We start from the raw sequence: 9,764 nt of genomic DNA on the forward strand, positions 1-9,764 counted from the left end.
AACACATCATCTTAAAGCACATAACAACCTATCTGGAAGATAACCAAATTCTAACGCCTTTCCAGCATGGCTTTCGAAAGGGACTTTCTACCGTTACTCAACTAATTGAACTCGTGCATGACGTAACCACCTCTATTGATCACCAGAAACCAATTGACCTTATTTTCCTAGACTTTTCGAAAGCCTTCGACCGTGTGTCACACCCAAAACTTATTAGAAAGCTTGAACTAACTTTAGGAACTGGCCCAATTTTAGACTGGATTACTGATTACCTCACTAACCGTACTCAGTTTGTCGAAATTAACACCGAGAAATCCGCAACAGCTGATGTCACATCAGGTGTACCACAAGGAAGCGTCTTAGCCCCAGTGTTATTCCTAATTTTTATAAACGACCTTCCTGCTAACATATTTAACAACATTAGACTTTTTGCCGATGACTGCGTGCTATATCAGGAAATTAACTCTGTCGCCGACCATATAGCTTTAAATAACGCCATAGCATCAGTAACCAAATGGTGTGAAGATTGGCAGATGACTATTAACGTTAATAAATCTGTTGTATTATCTGTAACTAGGAAAAAACATATATCACTCTTTCAGTACACACTAAACAGCATCCCTCTCGCTTCTGTCTGTGAATACAAATACTTAGGCATAATACTAACCTCTGACCTCAGATGGAATGCTCACGTTAACAAAGTCACGGCAACCGCACTAAAACAGTTATTTTTCATTATTAGACGCCTCAGACTAGCACCATCTCATATAAAGTTACTAGCATATAAAACATTTGTCAGACCGGTACTAGAGTATGCAAACGTAGTTTGGTTTCTTTTCACTAACAAGCTGATCAAAAAACTTGAAGGCGTTCAGAGAAAGGCACTCAGATACATTTTTAACAAACATAGGCTATCAGACTCACCGACAGAACTACTCAAACAAGCCGGGATGCTAACCCTCCAAAACAGAGCAAAACTAGCGCGCCTTAAAACCATTTACCAACTCATAAATAATCAACTAAATCTGGATACCTCACGATACATAACGAAATCTCAAACGAGGAAAACACGTCATAACCCCCCACACACACTAAACGAGTATTCATTCCGCACTGACACTTTCAGGTACTCATTCTTTCCACAGACTATACGCGATTGGAACGCTTTGAACGTGGACTCTGTTAATAGTTCATCACTAACTGCTTTTATCACGCTTGTTGAAAACGATCTACTTACATCTCAGTAATTATTTTTGTTTACTGTCAGTATCAATTGGTTACTACCTTTGTTTTGCATTTTAACACATTTATCTGCCCAACCCAAATCTTGCAGCGTGAACCTGATTGTATATTTTTTTTTCCTGCTACTGATGTATAAGTTTATTCTGTATATTAATGTGTATTTCCAAACCGTTATTATTGTCATGTTTGTATGTCAGTGTACTTTTTTGAATGCCCTTTCTGTTACGATCCCTGACGGGATTGACAGTATTGAATAAATAAATACCTTTCACAAAGCTATGAAATCTGTGAGATTGTCTTCAACCAACGCCACACCATGTCAGGCCTGAAACCTGTGCGAAGATCTCTTTTACATACGTGCATTGAGGAGCGTCTGCCTGCAGGTAACGTATGGCAGGCAAAGTCAGTAACTATGCCGCAAATGGCATACCATGCGGGAGATGTGCTTTCAATGGCCGATGGAGACGAAATTGACTTATGGGGTTTTACGTGCCAAAACCACTTTTCGATTATGAGGCACGTTGTAGTGGAGGACTCCGGAAATTTCCACCACCTGGGGTTCTTTAATGTGCTCCTAAACCTAAGTATACAGGTGTTTTCGCATTTTGCCGCCATCTAAATGTGGCCAGGAATCGATCCCACGACCTCGTGCTCAGCAGCCCAACACCATAGCCACTGAGCAGCCAGGGCAGATAAGGGAGACAACCCGCAATTTGCACAGATTGCAGGTATGCTTGCGGCTCAGGATGAGGTTCTGTTCTTGTTAGACAAGATGGACTTGTTGAATTCAGGAGACATCGATAAGCATTTAAGGTCTCTAAACGCAATGTAGTCGGTGTGGCGCAGCCAGGAGATGAGGTATTACCAGAGTTCCTAGAATTTTATCTGGCAGGGAAGTGGTACCCAGATGTGAATTAGCGCTTTTTATTAAAAAAGCAATATTTGCTTAGCTTTATGTCATGAACTCTACGTGGTGTACTTCCCATTTTGTGTTCTGTTGACATTGTGTGTATTTTCGTGTTATATTCTTTTTCGGGTTTTTTCCATTCTGTGCATGGTCAATCAATAATCATGCACTCGCCCCCCCCTTAACATATCTTTATATACAAGATATATATTAATGTACAGTGTGTTGCATATATATACCACCCAGTGTTATCACTTCTGAAGTTAGGCGTTGTACTATCCTGCTTCTATTATTTCTTGCTGAATAATTTAAAGAAATTGCATTTCTTGCTATGCTGATAATGCAGTAATTCAGCACTGCATGAAACGCACTTTACTTTTTGCGGTTATAGAGTTGAACTCGGGCAGTTACATATTATGTTGTTTTCTTTGTTATAGTCAATCAGTTATTTGATTGAGTGAACAAACGAATCCACATTCGCTACAACCTATAACATCATGTGTGCCTTTCACTGACTCCCTTCAAGGAGCATGGGAGTCCTCCATTACATGCGTCATTCCTGACTTCGTTTTGTGACTACCGTTGGAAAAAAACGTAGTCAGCCACTGAAAAAAGAGAGTCGAGGTAGTTGTGACCCTCTTTTGACTCTCTTTCTTTTTAAGAGTGTGGGCCACATCAATTTGGAGGTCGGCCAATTTGAAATTGGCGGCGGGCGCACCTAAAATTTTCGCGCGGCCCAACTTGAGATTTGGGGACGGCCAACCTATGGTTAAGGGTGGGCCAACTACAATCTAGAGGAGGGCCAACCTAAATTTGGAGCTGATCCAAATAATGTTTTGTGGAAAGCAACTTGAATTTGGGAATCTAAAATTTGCATTTTCTTAAGCTTGAGTGTTGTGCCCAGGAAAAAGATGCAGTCTCCAATAAACTATTAGAATACTCAAGAAACGAATCAGACACGCACGCGATAATACTTTAGCAGGCAAAAAAGAGTGGTGTAACAGCTTTGAAAATTCTGGGGGAAACACTGCTCATGGGATCAAATCTTACGATAAGCTTACCGAGTTTTTTTCATTAATGTTTGTCCTAGACGGACTGTTGGTCGGGCGTATGGTGCTTCATTCATATAGGAAGTTTCTTGTCTCTTTCTTTCTTTTTCTGATATTTAGGGTGATTTTGCGGGTCACCAATTTGAGCCTTTGATATGCGTGATTTCGGTGAAAAGAAGCTGAAGCCTGACGCTGTACCAAACATGATTCAAGGTTATTAGCTAAATCGCACAGTCAGTGCCACCGCAATTAATCTTAATTTTTATTGTAAGGCTCTAGGTGGAGCCATCATGCGCGAATGGTAGATGTGGCTTCAGTCACCGCATCCGTAATTCCTAATTACGTGCCGGTGTAACTTAACAGTTACAGTCGACGGTACTAAAATATGTTTGTATCTTCTATTTCTAATAAACTCTTTGTGGCAGCCGTGCTTCACAGCTACTTGCGACGATTCACAAACCACACTCAGCGAAAACCCGCGCAATGAAGTGCCAGCGCGTAGGCCCACGCTATCCCTGTCATGACTGTAATGTATGCATTTCCTTACACATTCTTTCCCCCTAAAATTTTGTTAGTACCGCTTTTCCATCTTCCCAGGCTTTAAATGAGTTTTCAGATGAAATTTCCGTGCGGCAGGAAATAAATAGGAGCTAAATAACATGAGGCGCGTCTGCTACGCTGCGTCGCGCAAGGGAGCACCAACATCAAGGGGTTAGATAGCGCGAGGACAAACGAGAGCGAATCGGGGTTGGGCGGTCGATATGGTGCTACTTTTCATCATTGAGGGGGTTTAGTTGACACTGGTGCAGCTTGGAAACTGGAAATTATGGCGAGAATCGGAATGTGCCCCCGATAATATAAGTAGTTCAACCTGCCGTTTAAGGAAAAGAAATACTGAGCGATTGTATTTGACTATAGAGTTTCTATACTAGTCTAGAAGAAGAGCTGGGCATAAAAAAAGGGAGAAATGCGGCAACCACATTGACGCTGCCATGCTGCTACCTGTTTATTTTTGTACTGCTAAAGTTATTAAAGACATGATGCAAGAACAAACATTCACGCGTAGCGCGTCGGTGTGGGCAACGTGTAAAAATTAATTTCTTATCATTAAAGTAAAGATATGAAGCCTAGTATTGCAGTTCTGTAGTGAAATTTACGGGGCGTAGAAAATAACTCGTCTGCTGGCGCCGGAACTAGATAGCTTTTCCATACTGAGAGACGTTTGGGATCGCGCTGGTGGGGCGTCTTGCCTGAATCGCAATTCGGCGTCTGTGCCTGCGCGCCTGCGCAGACTGGTAACACGGGTGCGCCCCATCGTTTAGCGGTTTGAATGCATTGGCGCTATGTCAAATCTTTCCTCTGGAATCGGTTATGTTAGATCTATAGGGGTGCCTGTCGAAACATGCCCATCCGCGAAGCTGCCGGCGCGTTGCTAGATGCAAGCATCCTACTGTAGCTTCCCTCAATTTAGGTTCTAAAACCTGCGCTTCCCACTTTGTTACACCTTGTCGTGGCAATGAATTAACTTGTTAAGTGTAATTCTTTTGAAGAAAAAGGTAATTGAAATATAGCGACTGTATAATTAGTAAACGGAATCAAATACTTCAAAAACTACCACTTGATGTAAATTATCAATGAGCGAGAAATCACATGTATTTCGTTACGTACAAGTCTGCCTCGAAAAAAAATTGGAAAAGCATATACTTTGAGGCAAAACTGCTGCGAATTAGCGCTCCTTTAAACAATGTATATTAAATTATTACATCGCGCCTGCCCGGACAGAAGTGTGAGACGGGTATCGCCCGTGAACGCATAGATGATTCGATTTCCACAGCCTGCATTACTATAGAATAGAGAAGAAGTTGCGTTTAATGATGAAAGTGAAAGTCAGAACTGATATAAATAACGGACGCTATGTTTTTGTGTAGTTTCCCATACAAATAAGATTATCCCATAAATATTATAATAAATATTTTCTTTATATTCGAACTTTAAACTACTATTTTCTTTTACGACAACACTTCTCGACTCGCACAAGCCGTACTGTACCCGGTGCGTTTTTGTCTCGTTCCCCGGAGTGGTTAGAGCAACAAATTCAGAAAACACAATGAATCGAAAATAACATTGTGGCTTTTATTGCAGTACAATGCTGCTGTTGCAGTAAGCGAGTTCAGAGCAGCAGGAATCACTGGAGTCGGTCTTTTTTCGGTGATTGTTGCCACCGGTTTATTCTATCCACACTCACATACATACGCACACGAGCACACCACCCAAACACATACAAGCATGCTGTGAGCCGCGAAAAAACTTTGCAGGATCTGCAATGCGTTGCCGTGCGACGCATAACTGCATTGCAGCACTGTCTGCCGTCACACAGCTGGGTGTCTGACTCCCGGCATTTCCGCACCAGGCACGCTTTGCGCATGCGTGCCCTTTCTTCGTTTTCTGTCATATGTCGCCGCTGACCTTCCCCTGATGCACTTGTGACACTTGCGGTAGCCGCTGCAGCGTCGCGTCACAATTGCCGTGCGTCTGCTGCGGCTGCTGCGATGGATGAAAGAGCTTCAGAACGTCGCAAGCGCAGTACAAGACGTCTAAATAAACGTTAGCTTCCAAGTCATGTGCCGGTCGAGCATTAAAATTAATTTCCAGGTCTTTCTAAGTAAGCTCCAGAGTGCGTGCCGCCATTTACGACGAGCGCGCCTGTATTAGGAAGAACCTAATACGAACTATGATGAAATGTACTATTAACGGAAGAGTTCCGACTTTCCCCTTTCGTTGTGCGGAGGCTCGTGGCAGTGATGTGCACTGATTTGAGCTATTAACTTATTGATTCCCATTTCCTGTCATCGCATGGCACAAGGAGTCTTTTCGAGTTGCGTCTTCGCAAAAAATAGGGAGTTCAGTGGATTTACAAGCCAACGGGCCTAGCAGGCCAGCGGAGACGTAACTGCGTATGTGTGGTGCACTCGAGAGGCCAGAGTTTTTTACGGAGCGGGCCACTCGCTCGCTGGTATCATCTGCCCAGCGGAGCGCGAGCAGCGGCCACGTGTTTTTTACGAAACAAACAAGGCGACTACCCGCCCAAACAGCGGCACTGCAAAGGCGTCATTTCGGACGCAGCGCTGGCATGCCTACAGACGAATTTCTCGTAGCTGTTTCACCATCGAAGAGGAACTCTGTATCCTGTTAGAGGTTTCAGCATCGAGGCCGTTTGGCGGCGATTTGAAGTGAATAACTACGATCGAGAAGCTGAAACGTGCGTACTGATATTTTCACAGTAACTCCAGCCTTGTTCGACAGGTGCCAGAGAAATGTGCTGCACTCGATCGAGCGTGGAAGCGTTGAGCTAAAGCTTTCGTGCTGCGCTCCGCTCCCTTCTGGGCTCGTTCACTGGGCACGCTGGCCCGTAACACCGCTCAGCTATAACTCTTTAATCTGACCGGCGCTCGACAGCTCCGTCATCCATCGCAGCAGCTGAAGCAGACGCGCGGCGATGGTGAAACGGTGCTTCAGCGACTGCCGCAGTTGTCAGAAGCGCATCATGGGGAAGCGAGTGGCAAGACATGCCCGACAGCGAAGGCGCAAAGTGCGCCTGGCGCGAAAGTGCCGGGAGATTCGACACAAAGCTGTGTGACGGCAGAAGCTACAGCAAATGCATTTTTTTCGTGTCTCCGCCATGCATTGCAAATGCAGCAAAATTTTTGCCCGATAGCACATCAATCAATCCACACACACACAAACACACACACACACACACACACACACACACGCACACACGCACGCACGCACACACACACACACACACACGCACACACGCACACACACACACGCACACACGTACGTACGTACGTACGTACGTACGTACATACATACATACATACATACATACATACATACATACATACATACATACATACATACATACATACATACATACATACGTCACAGTACGTTGACAAGTTGCAAGGTTTCAAAGCTCGCCGCTTCCAGCTGTTTTGCTATTGCTCACGGACGACGTTGAATTTCTCCTGGGTCAATAGTAAAAACGGAAGCAGGAATCTTTCACCATCATTCTAGACCTTGCGTGCCAACTTGAAGAGTGTCAGGCTTCATTGATAACTTTATTGAAGCCTGGCAGGAAAAACAAAGGAAAGCCGGGAACCAAATTGAACAGAATTCGAATTTTGAAAACTCCTCCTCATATATTCCTTTTTCTGCATTTCAAGGGAAATTTGTTGCAGTAGGTGTTATTATAGGTGAAGTGGGGTCCATCATGGCCCATGTGAAATTTCTGAGAAAGGACTGTGGCAAATAAATCTGCTTTATTCTTTTTCAAAAGAGGATCGTAAAGGGGCCCTCAACCGCTTTTCATCGAAGTGGAGAAAGACAGTTGAATTGAAGTCAAGCTATTTCAGAACCACTTTGTCGCAAAAAGTACTTGAATGCGTTCAGACGAAGCAAAGTTATAGGCATTCAAACACGGCATGAGCTGTGCTCCCCTTCCTCCTCAAAGCCTTGCACTGCGAAGGCTACGGTGGAGACCTCGCCGTGGCGCGCAGTTCAAATTTACGATTTGGTGCATATGACGTGCTAAACGTAAGCCAAATGCGGCTGTCATCAGAGAGCCGCAGTGCGCTTAGCCACTGGACTCGTGGTAGCACCTCGCGGCGGCCGTGGTGTAGCCGAGCGCAGCGACCAATAGCAGCCACGTATTGTAGTGCGCTTTATGGCGAAATAAAGCACACAAAAAAGTGTGAGGATCGTGGGGTTTTTGGAACGACAGCGTTTGAGAGAAAGGTGACTTCGCACTCCGCTTGCGAGCTCCACGGACCGCGTACCACAACAGAACTTCGCTGAGGTTTTCACAACAGCGCATGCTACCCGCAGTATATGTTATTTCACCAAGCCTGAGGGGTGGTTCAGGGCCCTTTTAAGGAAGTTTTGGCTGAGTCAGAACGGTAAACACTTTGGTTGTGCTCAGAGTAGCCTTGCCTTAATATAAACGGGCAATACCTGCAGCACATGTACTGGGAGAAACATGAAAAGATAAGTGCCAGACCATGTTACATAAGCATACCTTCTAACGAACCAATGCTGCTTTCGGCTCACAAACTTAAGGTCAAGCCATTTAACATTTCCTTTCATTTTTCACAGGAAACTCGACTTGCTAGGAAAACGCAGGTGTTTCTTCCGACGCTATTAAAAGTTTAGAGTAACTATAATATATACAGGACACGACCTTAACGACCATAATTTCTACCACTCTTCTTCCATCTTAGATATCGGCTTTAAATTCAAAGAACACATAATCAACCTGACAATATGGAATTTTATTCTGAAGCACATTGAAATTACCAACCAGCTTTATTGCTCCCAAACTGAGAAGAAAAAAGAAATAAAGAAACGAAGGACTGCTCACGCACGCGAAAGACTGCAAAGTGCTCAGTGCTGCAAAATGCCACTGTGGCATCACCTGAGTCTGTTTCGTCATTTGCAAGTGGTGAGTGGGAACCTTCAGTGATGTCAACTATAGCTAGCTGGCCTGCTTGAAGCGTTCGCTGCAGTGTTAATACATGCTTTCCTGGTGTTCATGTATTTGTCACCTGTTCTTTCCACGAACTTGTACTGGACAGCGGTTGATGGGCAGGGCTGCGTCAATCGCGGGCTCGGTGTCCCGAAGCATAGCGCCGTTAGCCTCTCCCCCTTATTCCGACGACCTTCACGTAGACATAGGGTGCAGCGACGCCTAATCGTCGATATTAGGGTCTACAAGGAACTGATAGCGCTTTGCTTCATTTTATTACAGCAACAGTACTACTCGCATTTGCTCTTACACATTTAGAGTAGCATAACCCTTGATAAAAAGAGTATGGTTTGACACGGTGAGATACCAGTTTCTTACTCCTGGTAATAAATCGCAGTATGGATCACAGCTGACAAATTGGACCATCCTACTGTTATGACTGAACTATCTTATTTTATTTTTTGACTACTCTATATGTCTTACTCAAGTGTTTAAATTAATTGTTAAATTGTCGTTACTCTTATATATGCAAGCTTCGAATGTTTTTCTTGTTTTAGTTACCTTCGTGCTCACACATCGGCCCAACTGATTGAAATATTGATTTTGAAATAATTTCTTTTACAGCTAACATGTGGCTTTCTTCAATGATGCCGGATTACCTCCCATCGAATGTTATTTATTATTTTCACAATTCTACCGCAGCCTTGTAAGTGTATTTGCATGAAGTGAGCAAAAAACGTGTTTTCTTTTTTTATGCATGGGTATTGACCATTGCATCACTGCTCAGTATTTCATTTCGACGATTTCTTCCTCTGTAAGGCATAAGTGTGCACAGATGCTCACTACCTGGCCATGCTTTTATAGTGTCATAAGTCCTAGGCTTCTTAAGGCGATGGTCCTAAATAATAATTTAAATATTAAAATTCAGGACAAACGTTTCAAATATTCCCCAGACAAACATCACATTTATTCCATTCTATAAACATGATGACTCTAAAATGCAGCATTATCACTGAATAAATATACAGCCATGGTTTGG

The sequence above is a fragment of the Dermacentor variabilis genome, chromosome 7 (assembly GCF_050947875.1).
Source record: "Dermacentor variabilis isolate Ectoservices chromosome 7, ASM5094787v1, whole genome shotgun sequence".
NCBI lineage: Eukaryota > Metazoa > Arthropoda > Arachnida > Ixodida > Ixodidae > Dermacentor > Dermacentor variabilis.